This window comes from Symphalangus syndactylus, chromosome X (assembly GCF_028878055.3).
Source record: "Symphalangus syndactylus isolate Jambi chromosome X, NHGRI_mSymSyn1-v2.1_pri, whole genome shotgun sequence".
In the NCBI taxonomy this organism is placed as follows: domain Eukaryota; kingdom Metazoa; phylum Chordata; class Mammalia; order Primates; family Hylobatidae; genus Symphalangus; species Symphalangus syndactylus.
Genome location: NC_072447.2, coordinates 55097559 through 55111673, shown reverse-complemented (window position 1 = coordinate 55111673; position 14115 = coordinate 55097559). Strand labels below are relative to the sequence as shown.

Sequence of the window (14115 nt, the reverse complement as noted above, 5' to 3'; positions counted from 1 at the left end):
GATTGCGCCACTGCACTCCAGCCTGGGCGACAGAGTAAGACTCTATCTCAAAAAAAAAAAAAAAAAAAAAAAAAAAAAAAAAAAAAAAAAAAAAAAAAAGAGATGTTTATTGAACACCATGCTAAGTAAGGGCTCTGGGGAAGACAAAGAAGTTTAGGACATGGCCTCTGCTGTCATGGAATTAGAGACACAAGACACATGCACAAAAAGATTATGACACAACATGAGGCAATATGTAGTGCCGGCCATCTAGACTGTGAGCTCCTCTACGGTGGGGCCTGCATTCTATTCATCTTTGTAAATGTGGAACAAATGAATGAGTAGTACCAAAAGCACAGTAGCTGTTCTAAGGAGGAAGATGCCATCGTGGACTCGAAAGTTCATGAAGCGGTCCTTCCTGTGGCTGACATCATCGGGAGATTTGCTTTCCTTTTCTCCGAAAGGAGAAGAAATTGGAACTGAGTGGCCCATGATGGAAAGAGGGGAAGTCTAGGGGTACAGGAAGCCCCTGGGTGAAGGCAGAGGCTAACATGGGATTCAGAGCGACCGTGGCCGTCGGCCTGACCATCTTTGTGCTATCTGTCATCACTATCATCATCTGCTTCACCTGCTCCTGCTGCTCCCTCTACAAGATGTGCCGCTGACCACGTCCAGTTGTGACTACCACCACATCCACCACTGTGGTGCATGCCCCTTACCCTCAGCCTCCAAGTGTGGCGCCTAGCTACCCTGGACTACCAGGGCTACCACCCCATGCCCCCCCATCCAGGAGTGCCAGCAGCGCCCTACCCAATGCAGTACCCATCACCTTACCCGGCCCAGCCCATGGACCCGCCAGCCTACTTAGAGATCCTGGCTGGAGGAGCAGCCACGCCCTACCCCACCAGCCAGCCTCCTTCCAACCCAGCCTACATGGATGCCCCGAGGGCGGCCCCCTGAGCGTGCCCTGGCCTCTCTGGCTGCCACTTGGTCATGTCATGTGTGTGTGAGTGGTGTGCAGGCACGGTTCCTTACACCCCATGTGTGCTGTGTGTGTCCTGTCTGTATATGTGGCTTCCTCTGAGGCCGACTAGGTGGGGAGTGATCCTTGCCAGAGTGGGCTGGGACCAGACTTTGTTATCTTCCTCACCTGAAATTATGCTTCCTAAAATCTCAAGCCAAACTCGAAGAATGGGGTGGTGGGGGCACCCTGGGAGGTGGCCCCTGAGAGGTGGGGGGCTCTCCAGGGCACATCTGGAGTTCTTTTCCAGCTTCCCCTAGGGTGACAGAGTGTGGCCTGTCACACTAGGATGGCACAGCTTTCTGTGAGTATGATGCAGATGTGTCCTGATTTCAGCAGCATAGCCAGCTGCCACTTGAGGCCACGGCTTGTCCCCAGAGTTGGGAATACCCTTTGCAGAGCCAGAGACATAATGTAGGTAAAGCTTGGGATCTGACCAAGTTGGGCTTTAATCCTTTGGGCCGATATCCCATTGCTCCCTGGAGACTGTGTCATGCCCATTGGGGGTCAGGCAGCCTCCTGATGCCAGAACACCTCAGGCAGAGCCCTACTCACCTGAGAGCTGTTTGCCTGGACTGTTCCTGTCCCTGCATCCTCCCTGGGACCACCTGGAGGGCCACATCCACACCTAGCCTAGCTGCCCACAGGGAGCTCTCCTGCGCTTGCTGGCCCTGCCCTTCCCACAGGTGAGCAGGGCAGCCTGTCCACCGACCGGCACACTCAAGCCTCTTCCCTACAGTGTTTTTGTTTTGTTTTAGACAAACATTTTGCCTATTTTCAGTTTTTTTTTTTTTTTTTTGAGACAGAGTCTTGCTCTGTTGCCCAGCCTAGAGGGCAGTGGCACGATCTCGGCTCACCACAACCTCTGCCTCCCAAGTTCAAGTGATCCTCCTGCCTCAGCCCCCCTAGTAGCTGGGATTACAGGCACGTGCCACCATGCCCGGCTAATTTATTTTTAGTAGAGATGGGGATTTGCCATGATGGCCAAGCTGCTCTCGAACTCCTGACCTCAGGTGATCCACCCACCTCGGCCTCCCAAAGTGCTGGGATTAGAGGCATGTTTTCTGTTTTATTTATTTTTTATTTATTTTATTTTATTTTTTTTGAGACGGAGTCTCGCTCTGTCTCCCAGGCTGGAGTGCAGTGGCACGATCTCGGGTCACTGCAAGCTCCACCTCCCGGGTTCACGCCATTCTCCTGCCTCAGCCTCCCGAGTAGCTGTGACTACAGGCGCCCGCCAACACGCCCGGCTAATTTTTTGTATTTTTAGTAGAGAAGGGGTTTCACCGTGGTCTCGATCTCCTGACCTCGTGATCCGCCTGCCTCGGCCTCCCAAAGTGCTGGGATTACAGGCTTGAGCCACCGCGCCCGGCCGTTTTCTGTTTTAAAACATGATAGTGGCCGGGCGCGGTGGCTCACGCTTGTAATCCCAGCACTTTGGGCGGCCGAGGCGGGCGGATCACGAGGTCAGGAGATCGAGACCACGGTGAAACCCCGTCTCTACTAAAAAAATACAAAAAATTAGCCGGGCGTGGTGGTGGGCGCCTGTAGTCCCAGCTACTCGGAGAGGCTGAGGCAGGAGAATGGCGTGAACCCGGGAGGCGGAGCTTGCAGTGAGCCGAGATCGTGCCACTGCACTCCAGCCTGGGTGACAGAGCGAGACTCCATCTCCACAAAAAAAAAAAAAAAAAAAAAAAAAAATGATAGTTGATGTGAGACTGAAACCCCTGGGTTGTGGAGGGAAATTGGCCCGGAGGAGAGGCATAACCTGGCTAATGTGAGATTTCCTGCTTCCCCTGACACCAGCTTCATGGAATATGCAACTCCTGTACCCCAGTCCAGTGCGTTCTGGCAGCAGGGACACCTGGGCCAAGGGGCTGTCTGGACCAAAGGTGGGGTGTGGGGCCCTGGATGGCAGCTCTGGCCCAGACATCAGTACCTCGGTGTTCCCCGTCCCTCTGTTACTGTTTCACCAGAGCTGTCTCATGGAGGGAAAATCGACAAGACAAGGTCCTGATTAGACATGGGGCTGAAAAGCATTCTCAGGTTTTGAGGCTTAAGTATTTATTGCAATGAAAATTTAAGGGCCGGGCGCGGTGTCTCATGCCTGTAATCCCAGCACTTTGGGAGGCCAAGGCAGGAGGATCACCTGAGGTCAGGAGTTCGAGACCAGCCTGACCAACATGGTGAAACCCCATCTCTACTAAAAATACAAAAATTAGCCGGACGCGGTGGCAGGCGCCTGTAATTACAGCTACTAGAGAGGCTGAGGAAGGAGAATTGCTTGAACCTGGGAGTTGGAGGTTGCAGTGAGCTGAGATCACACCATTGCACTCCAGCCTGGACAACAAGAGCAAAACTCCATCTCAAAAAAAAAAAAAAAATTAGTATGAGCGCAGTGGCTCATGCCTGTAACCCCTGTCTCCAACTAAAAACACCAAAATTAGCCGGCTGGCCGTGGTGGCATGCACCTGTAGTCCCAGCTACTGGGAAGGCTGTGGCAGGAGAATCGCTTGGACCCGGGAGGCAGAGGTTGCAATGCTGGATATTGTACCACTGCACTCCAGCCTGGGCTACAGAGTGAGACTCCAACTCAAAACAAACAAACAAAAAAAAAAAAAGAAAGAAAGAAAAGAAAAGAAGAAAGTAAGAAAAAAATTTAATCACTCCTATATAAGCAAGATCAGGCCTTACACTTTAAAAAATTCTTGGTGGAGAACTGCAACCTAAAACCAAAGGTTCAATCCCCTTCTTACTGCTGGATCCCTTCGTTCCTCCCAAATGTGTCACTAGACACACTTTTCTAGTTACCTGGGCAGAGAGGATCCTTCTCTACTTGGAATATAGGCCACTGGATAATAAATCTTATCTTGCCTTCCTCGAAGAGTCAGTGCAAAAATGAGGCAGCTTGTCATGTGAGGCAAGTCCTTTAAGCTTCTCAGATGAACGTTGCTATATTAGGACCAAGGACTGTTATGCAATAAGACCTATCTACACCTTTCCTTGATGCCTGAGCTTCACAGCAAAGACCACTTGTTGAACTAACAGTTGTCATTGTATTTTTGAAAAATGGTCATTTATAGGGGTGAATCCTCCATTAATTTCACAAGATCTCAGTTTGGATATTAGCCATTTTGGCATTTGGGGAAAGAATCTTGCAGAAAATGAACCAGTGGTAATCATGATGAAAATAATGGCTGGAAATGTTTTTATAGAATATACTATAACCTGTATATAGCAAGAATAATACTAAGATTTCAACTGGTTTGTAACTGACAAGCAAGGAGTGGCCTTCCCCACTTCCCTGGCCAGAGCAGGTGCTCTGTCTTGAGCTCCCACAGCCTGCTTTCCATCCCTTACCACACTTCCACGGAAGGCATATGCTCAGAAGTCTCTGTCCCGGCCAGGTGCCGTGGCTCACACCTGTAATCCCACCACTTTGGGAGGCCAAGTCAGGAGGATCACCTGAGGTCAGGAGTTCGAGACCAGCCTGGCCAACATGGTGAAACCCCATCTCTACTAAAAATACAAAAATTAGCCAGGCATGGTGGTGGGGGCCTGTAGTTCCAGCTACACGGGAGGCTGAGGCAGGAGAATCGCTTGAACCTGGGAAGCAGAGGTTGCAGTGAGCCGAAATTGTGCCACTGCACTCCAGCCTGTGTGACAGAGTGAGACTCTATCTCAAAAAAAAAATGTCTCTGTCTCCACTAGACTGTGAACACTTAAAGGCAACTGTATTTTATTCATTTTCAGATCACTAGCACCTGGGACTGAACCTGTAACATAGTAGGTACTCAATAAACATTGACTGAATGGGTAAATGAAATTTGTACATGCCCTTACTTGGCATGGATGACAGGGCAGGCCAGGAGATGATAATAATAATAATAATTTTTGTAATTTTAATTTTTATTATTTTGACACAGGGTCTCACTCTGTCACTCCAGGCTGGAGTGCAGTGGCATGATCCCAGCTCACTGCAGCCTCCAACTCCTGGCCTCAAGCGATCCTTCCACCCCACCCTCCCAAGTAGCTGGGACCACAGGCACATGCCACCATAGATGGCTAATTTTTTTTTTTTTTTTGTATTTTTTGTGGAGATGGGGTTTCGCCATGTTGGCCAAACTGGTCTGGAAATCCTGGACTCAAGCAATCTACCTGCCTCAGTCTCCCAAAGTGCTGAGATTACAGGTCTGAGCCACTGAACCCGGCCTGAGATCATTATTATTTTTTTAACCTTTAAGGAGAAACCACATCAAAATTAAAAATTACTCTGCCGAAGACCCTGTTAAGAGTATGAAAAGACAAAGACTGGGAGAAAATATTTGCAAATCACATATCTGACAAAGGACTAGCATCTGGAGTATATAAAGAACTCGTAAAACTTATCAGTAATATTAGCCAGGCATGGTGGTGCATGCCTGTAATCCCAGCTACTTGGGAGACTGAGGCAGGAGAATGGCGTGAACCCAGGAGGCAGAGGTTGCAGTGAGCCAAGGTCGCACCATTGCACTCCAGCCTGGGCAACAAGAGCAAAACTCCGTCTCAGAAAAAAAAAAAAAACTTATTGGTAATAAACAATCCAATTAGAAAAAGGGCAAAAGACATAAACAGATATTTCCCTGAAGAGGATATACAGATGGCAATTAAGCATGTGAAAAGATGCTGTCATTAGTCATTAGGGAAATGCAAATTAAAACCACAATGAGATATCACCACACACCTATCAGAATGGCAAAAATAAAAAATAGTGACATCAAATGCTGGAGACGTAGAGAAACTGGATCACTTGTAGATTGCTGGTGGGCACGTAAAATGGTACAGCCATTCTGGAAATGGTTTGACAGTTTATTTATTTATTTATTTTTGAGATGGAGTCTCGCTCTGCTGCCCAGGCTGGAGTGCAGTGGCATGATCTTGGTTCACTGCAACCTCTGCCTCCCAGGTTCAAGCAATTCCCCTGCCTCAGCCTCCCTAGTAGCTGAAATTACAGGCGTGTGCCACCGCACCTGGCTAATTTTTGTATTTTTAGTAGAGACAGGGTTTCGCCATGTTGGCCAGGCTGGTCTCGAACTCCTCACGTCAAGTGATCTGTCTGCCTCGGCCTCCAAAAGTGCTGGGATTACAGGCACGAACCACTGCGCCGGGCCTATTTATGTACCTATCTGTCTATCTATCTATCTACTACCGTGTTGCCTAGGCTGCTCTTGAAGTCCTGGCCTAAAGCCATCCTTCTGCCTCAGCCTCCCAAAGTGCTGGGATTATAAGCGTGAGCCATGGCAGTTCCTTTTAAAACTAAAAACGGATTTACCATACAACCCAGCACTTGCATTTTTGGCCATTTATACCAGAGAAATGAAAGCTTATTTTTACACAGAAACTTCTACACAAATGCTCACAGCAGCTTTGTGATAGCCAAAGCCTAGAAACTATCCAAATGTTGCTCAATGGATGAATGGTTAACCAAACTCTGACACAGCCATACCATGGAATACTACTCAGCAGTGAAAAAGAAATGAGCTATTGATACAAAGAACAATATGGACAGATCCCCAGGGAATTACGTTGCGTGGAAAAAAAAACAACCTCAAGAGGGTACATGTCACATGATTCAATTTATATCCCATTCATTGAATAACATAATTCTAGAGATGGAGAACAGTTTAGTGTGGCCTGGGATTAGGGATGGGGGAGGAGGAGGGGAGTGGATGTGGCTATGAAGGGACAGCCCAAGGGAGCTTTGTGGTGATGGTAGAGTTAAGCATCTTGATGTGTTGCAACCTACAGGTGATAAAATTGCATAGGGACACACACACACACACACACACACACACACACACACACGAATGAGCTCCTGTAAAACTGGCAAAATCTGAATAAGTTAGTGGATTGTACCAATGGCAATTTCCTGGTTTTGATTTTGTACTATAGTTATGCAACTTCCTGTGAATCTATAATTATTTCAAAATTAAAAGTTTAAAAAAGAAACTAGTCAGTATTTCTGACTCGCAACTTTGTTTTTTCTTTATGCACACTGTCTTTTTTTTTTTTTTTTTGAGATGGAATCTCATTGTGTTGTCCAGGCTGGAGTGCAATGGCTCAATCTCGGCTCACTGCAACCTCTGCCTCCTGGGTTCAAGCAATTCTCCTGCCTCAGCCTCCCGAGTAGCTGGGATTATAGGCACCCACCACCACGCCCAGCTAATTTTTGTATTTTTAGTAGAGACAGGGTTTCACCATGTTGGCCAGGCTGGTCTTGAACCCCTGACCTCAAGTGATCCACCCATCTTGGTCTCCCAAAGTGCTGGGATTACAGGGGTGAGCCACCGCACCCAGCCCACACTCTCTCTCTCTCTCTTTTTTTTTTTTTTTTTTTTTGAGACAGAGTTTCACTCTTGTTGCCCAGGCTGGAGTGCAATGGCACAATCTCAGCTCACTGCAACCTCGGCCTCCTGGGTTCAAGCCATTCTCCTGCCTCAGCCTCCCGAGTAGCTGGGATTACAGGCATGCACCACCAGGCCCGGCTAATTTTGTATTTTTAGTAGAGAAGAGGCTTCTGCATGTTGGTCAAGCTGGTCTCGAACTCCCGACCTCAGGTGATCCACCCGCCTCAGCCTCCCAAAGTGCTGGGATTACAGGCATGAGCCACTGCGCCTGGCCACACTGTCTCTTTTAAAACTGTTTCTTACATCATGATGTGTGAGAACTTCGCAGCCATTAAAATATATGTAGAGCTTCAAATGTGCCTTTAAAGTTTGAATCTTTTGTGATTGTTTCATGGTGGTAATAGCGGGAGAGTATTTCTTTTAAAGGCCCAATACAGGTTCCTTCCCCTTCCTTCCTGGGCATAGAAATCATCATTGCCTTCCTCCTTGGTAAAACTCTTCTGACAAGTGTTTTCTTTTTCTGTTTCTTTTTCTTTTTCTTTTCTTTTTTTTTTTTTAAGTCTAGTCAAGTGAAGCAGTGGAAGTGGAGAAGGAACAAAGAAATCTGTAAGTAGTTGTGATCAATTAGTTGTAAACACCACTGCCCTCGGACCAGCCAGGGGTGAAGTGTTTTCTGAGGATCCTGGAAGATTAATATAGTGTCTAGAAACATAAACCAGTTGGCATTGTACATGCTAGAACATTCTTTTTTGTTGTTGTTGTCATTGAGACAAGTCTTGCTCTGTCACCCAGGCTGGAGTGCAGTGGTGCAATCATAGCTCCCTGCAGCCTCAACCTCCTGGGCTCAAACGATCCTCCTGCCTCAGCCTCCAGAGTAGCTGAGACTACAGGCGTGAGCCACTGCACCCATGCTAGAGTATCCTTTTTACTAAACAGTAAAGTTTTATTGGCCAATTATGCTCTTTCATTAACCTACCTTTAATAGCAGGAAAGCCTCCTTACTTGGTAGTTAATTAACGATCACAACCTCCTTTTATGCTTTCTTTCTTTTTTTTTTTTTTTTCTTTGAGACAGAGTCTCGCTCTGTTGCCCAGGCTGGAGTGCAGTGGTGCGATCTTGGCTCACTGCAACCTCTGCCTCCCGGGTTCACGCAATTCTCCTGCCTCAGCCTGCAGAGCAGCTGGGACTACAGGCACGCACCACCACGCCCACCTAATTTTTGTATTTTTAGTGGAGATGGGGTTTCACCATATTGGCCAGGCTGGTCTTGATCTCCTGACCTCGTGATCCTCCTGCCTTGGCCTCCCAAAGTGCTGGGATTACAAGCGTGAGCCACCTCGCCTGGCCTAATTTTTTTTTTTTTTTTTTTGTATTTTTGGTAGAGACGGGGTTGCACTATATTGGCCAGGCTGGTCTCGAACTCGTGACCTCAGGTGATCCGCCTACCTCGGCCTCCCAAAGTGCTGGGATTACAGGCATGAGCTACCACACCCGGCCCTTGTATTATTTCTTGACCTCATCACAAGGACAAATGACGAAGATTCTCCCAGGTCCTTCAATCTGAGGTGACCCTCTACTGGGTTGGCTGGGGTAGCTGAGAGAAAAGAAAGGCAAGTCCCGTTAGGGGAACTGTTTCTCCAGAAAGGCCTGGGAGAGAGCGGCGTGGGGGTGGAATCAGGGCCTTCCTTGTTCTGTGGGCCGGCCCCACCTCTGCTCCTGCCTTCCCTGTTGCCATTATTGCCTCTGGCCCCGCAGCCCAGCGCTGCTGGGAAAGGACTGGAATGAGGTGATCCGTTTCTCACGCTGCTGCCCACCAGCTTCTCTGGCTGTCACAGCTGGACTCCCAGTCAACTTTGTCAATTCTGAGTTCCTCCCTGTGGGAGGCCCCTGGGCAGCACTGACAAGAGAGTTTATGCCATACAGGAATTTGCACAAAGCCTCAGAAAACCAAAGGATTTGTCGCATCCTGTGAGACTAAGCCAGTCAAAGATCTGAGATGGTCGATGTTAACATACAGGGTGTCTGTGAAGTCTGGAAATGCACATACTATTACTATTTTTGTTGCTGTTTTTTGTTTCTGTTTTTTGAGACCGAGTGTTGCTCTGTTGCCCAGGCTGGAGTGCAAAGGTGCCACCCCTGCTCACTGCAAACTGCAAACTCTGCCTCCCAGGTTCAAGTGATTCTTGTGCCTCAGCCTCCTGAAGTAGCTGGGATCACAGGCGCCTGCCACCACACCCGGCTAATTTTTGTATTTTTTGTAGAGACAGGGTTTCATCATGTTGGTCAGGCTGGTCTCAAACTCCTGACCTCAAGTGATCTCCCCGCCTCGGCCTCCCAAATTGCTGGGATTACAGGTGCGAGCCACTGCACCCGGCCCACTATTTATTTTCTGAAGATGTTCTTGATGACATTCTGTATTTTTGCCTGTTTCCAGACTGCATGGACACCCTGTATAGTTAGCTAGGGTGTAACTCGATTACTGCATGAATGGAGCTGTTTTCAGTCTTGCTATTTATAGGATCCCTGTGGGTTACCTGACTCCAAGCTACTCAGTTTCAGGACTTCTAAGTCATAGATTCATTCATTAGACAAACATTTTTGAGTGCCATCTGTGCCTCATGACAGCATTGCAGATAGGAGGAAAGCAACTGCTGTTGATTATCAACCTCGTAGGGAGCACTGACCCCTAGACAAATTCTGTGTCTTATTTTTATTCTTGCTGTTGTGCTTTTTTTTTTTTTTTTTGAGACGGAGTTTCACTTTTGTTGCCCAGGCTGGAGTGCAATGCTGTGATCTCCAACCTCCGCCTTCTGGGTTCAAGTGATTATGCTGCCTCAGCCTCCCAAGTAGCTGCGATTACAGGCATGCACCACCACGCCCAGCTAATTTTTTTTTTGTTTTTTGTTTTTTTGTATTTTTAGTAGAGACGGAATTTCACCATGTTGGTCAGGTTGGTCTCGAACTCCTGACATCAAGTGACCCACCCGCCTCAGCCTCCTAAAATGCTAGGATTACAGGTGTGAGCCATGAGCCACCGTGCCCGGCCATTGCTGTTGTGTTTTTAAGACACAGGGTCTCTCTGTGTTGCCCAGGCTGGTCTTGAGCTCTCAGGTTCCAGGGACCCTCCTGTCTCAGCTTCCCAAGTAGCTGGGACTACAGACATGGGACACCTCCCCTGGCTTCAAACTCTGGGTCTTATCAGTTCGTCTAATATAATCACATGCTTCATTCTTCTGACAGGGAGGAATTAGTGAATCTCCATCACCTCAGTGGCTGTGTTACCCTGCCTGACTGAATTTGTGTAATTGTTCAACGATGAGTCTACCAGCCTTGTCATAAGAAACAACAACAACCCACTGACAACTCATCAAGTCATTTCCACAGCACAAGAAATCTCCGGCAATGTGCCCAGAAAGTCTTTTGTTACCCAATTCCTTAAGCTAGTCTCTGAAAAACAGACACCTGCACTGCTCTATGTCTCTAGAAGCAGCTGGTTCTTAGAAGACACGATAGAGGCTGGGCACGGTGGCTCACGCCTGTAATCCCAGCACTTTGGGAGCCCAAGGCAAGCGGATCACTTGAGGTCAGGAGTTCAAAACCAGCCTCGCCAACACGGTGAAACCCCATCTCTACTAAAAATACAAAAATTAGCTGGGCATGGTGGTGGGCACCTGTAATCCCAGCTACTCAGGAGGTGGGGAGCCCAGGAGGTGGAGGTTGCAGTGAGCAGAGATCGCACCATTGTACTCCAGCCTGGGCAACAGAGTGAGACTCTGTCTCTCAAAAAAAAAAAAAGACATGATACAGAAACATAAGAGATTTTCACTATAGAGATAGGAAACAATTTTTCAGTCAGCTCTGGATCATTGGCCCAGAATTACCTCCAGGTTCCACCAAGGCTGCCCCACCAGACTGCTACAAGTAGCTAATGTTACCTTGGTTACTTTCCAGGATGAACCTCACTCAAGATCTCTTGGTCTTTATGTCTTATTTCTTTTTCTTAATTATAATCTCTAGACTTCTAACCTAGCAAAGGGCCTGTGAGTAAGATTTAAGGAGAAACTAATTGAGATCTGAAGGCTGAGTGTGCTGATTCTTTTTTTTTTTTCTTGCTCTTTTCTTTTTTTTTCTTGCTCTGTTACCCTGGCTGGAGTGCAATGGCAGGATCACATTTCACTGCAGCCTCAACCTCCCAGGCTCAGGTGATCCTCCCACCTCAGCCTCCTGAGTGGCTGGGACCACAGGTGCCTGCCACCATGCCTAGCTAATTTTAAAATTTTTTTTGTAGAGATAGGGTCTCCTTATGCTGCCCAGGATGGTTTCGAACTCCTGGGCTCAAGTGATCCTCCCACTTCTGCATTCCAAAGTGCTGGGACTACAAGTGTGAGCCACTGTGTCTGGCATGCCGGGAGATTCTTGATGTTCCCTCCCACTAAGCAGGTTGGGGTGGGTCAACACATCGTCATGGGAGTAGATGGAACTGAAATGCTGGTGAGCTTGGTAGGAAAGCAAGTTTAGGGCTTAACCCGAGTTCCAGTTAGCCATTGCTGTGTAAAAGCCACCTCCAAAATTCAGTGGCTTCGAATGACTATTTTATTTATTTATTTATTTATTTATTTATTTATTTATTTGTTTGTTTATTTGTTTGTTTTTTATATGTCTCCCAGGCTGGAGTGCAGTGATACAATCTTGGCTCACTGCAACCTCCGCCTCCTGGGTTCCAGCGATTCTCCTGCCTCAGCCTCCCGAGTAGCTGGGACTACAGGCACGCACTGCCAAGCCCTGCTAAATTTTGTATTTTTTAGTAGAGACAGGGTTTCACCATATTGCCCAGGCTGGTCTCAAACTCCTGACCTTGTGATCCGCCCGCCTCGGCCTCCCAAAGTGCTGGGATTACAGGCGTGAGCCACCGCGCCTGGCCAAAACTCTTATTTTCTGTTCGGAAATTGTTTTTCTTTGTTTTCTAAAATTATTATTACAAACTGACATTTTGTTTACTACTAATTTTTCATTATAAGAGAGGGTATACGCCGGGTTCGGTGGGCTCAAGCCTGTAATCCCAGTACTTTGGGAGGCCAAGGTGGGCAGATCAGCTGAGGTCGGGAGTTCGAGACCGGCCTGACCAACATGGAGAAACCCTGTCTCTACTAAAAATACAAAATTAGCTGGGTGTGGTGGCGCATGCCTGTAATCCCAGCTACTCAGGAGGCTGATGCAGGAGAATTGCTTGAACCGGGGAGGCGGATGTTGCAGTGAGCCGAGATCACGCCATTGCACTCCAGCCTGGGCAACAAGAGGGAAACTCCATCTCGAAAAAAGAAAAAAACAAACACAAACCAGAGAGGGTATTTAGCCATGTTATGAGTTATATAGAATTTTGAAGTCTAGTCTAGGAATCTAATATCCATTTAACATAGTTCTGTTTTCCTCTAGGAAAATGCATTCCAAATGCCAAACCACAAATTTCAAAATGACATTTCGTGGACACACTCCATTTGTATCTGACTCCTGCCTGCTCATTTGCTTCTTTCCATTGGGCTGCACACATCATGAACTTGGATTTTGTGCATCACATTGAAATACTGAAAAGCAAAGTCAATGCAGGCATTTCAGGCAGGCTCTGTGTTGGTTTGGGACTGAGCTGTTTTTCCCTATGCCATGCTGTCTCCACCAGTCTAACCCTTAGCCCTACTGTGAACCACAGAAGGGCAGAAGCTTCCCTTTAGGAACTATTTTCCACTTAAACAGAAACTGCTGGTTAACATCACTGGCCAAGTTGGGATCAATGCTATCTGGGCTGGTGACCTCTGGGGTTACTGTCCACATGTGTATGCTTTCCCTCAGCTGTGCCCTTCAGCTATTGTTACCCAAAGGGAAGAGGAGGGAAGAGTTGTGACAGCAGCAGTGCCCCCAGCAGGAAGGAGGGAGAGCAGTACACCCAGCCTGTGACACCCACTCTTGCCTGTCCGCAAGCCCAGCATGGCAGGGGCACGGCTGTCAGGGAACTCTGCCACACTCCTCATTAAAGCCCCATAGCCAGGTGTGGTGGCTCACGCCTGTAATCCCAGCACTTTGGGAGGCCGAGGCGGGCAGATCACCAGAGCTCAGGAGTTTGAGACCAGCCTGGCTAACATGGCGAAACCCCGTCTCTACTAAAAATACAAAAATTAGGTGGGCTTGGTGGCACATGCCTGTAATCCCAGCTACTCAGGAGGCTGAGGCAGGAGAATTGCTTGAACCCAAGAGGCGGAGGTTGCAGTGAGCTGAAACCGCATCACTGCACTCCAGCCTGGGCAACAGAGTGAGACTCTGTCTCAAAAAATAAAAGAAAAAGAAAAAGAAAAAAAAGCCCCAAGGGACGAGACTGAGACCCAAAACAAAAATCAAAATCCCTTCTACAACTCTGAACACAGTGTTAGGCACCCTATGTGAGGTAACGACGTTAGGTGAGTAAATTAACTGAATAAGTGACTTCCAGCACTCTAGCTAGGCAAAAATGTGAATTTGCAACATAGGTTATTACTTACTTTATAAAAGAATCACCCTGGGCTTGCTTTATTTTATTTTACTTTATTTTTTGTTGTGTAGAGTCGGAGTCTTACTGTGTTGCCCAGACTGGTCTCGAACTCCTGGGCTCAAGTGATCCTCTCGCCTCCCAAAGTGCTGGGATTACAGGCGTGAGCCATGGTGCTGGGCCTTGGGCTTACTTTTGAGGGCAATCCTAGAGAA

The 14115-nt window shown here is 47.7% G+C and overlaps 2 pseudogenes; one reads left to right on the top strand and one right to left on the bottom strand.

Moving 5' to 3' along the window:
• The first annotated feature begins 524 nt into the window (after positions 1-524).
• Positions 525-958, top strand: LOC134735957 (protein shisa-5-like; annotated as a pseudogene).
• A 2187-nt stretch (positions 959-3145) lies between these two features.
• LOC134735968 (uncharacterized protein ARRDC1-AS1-like) lies at positions 3146-4665 on the bottom strand (annotated as a pseudogene).
• Positions 4666-14115: the final 9450 nt, after the last annotated feature.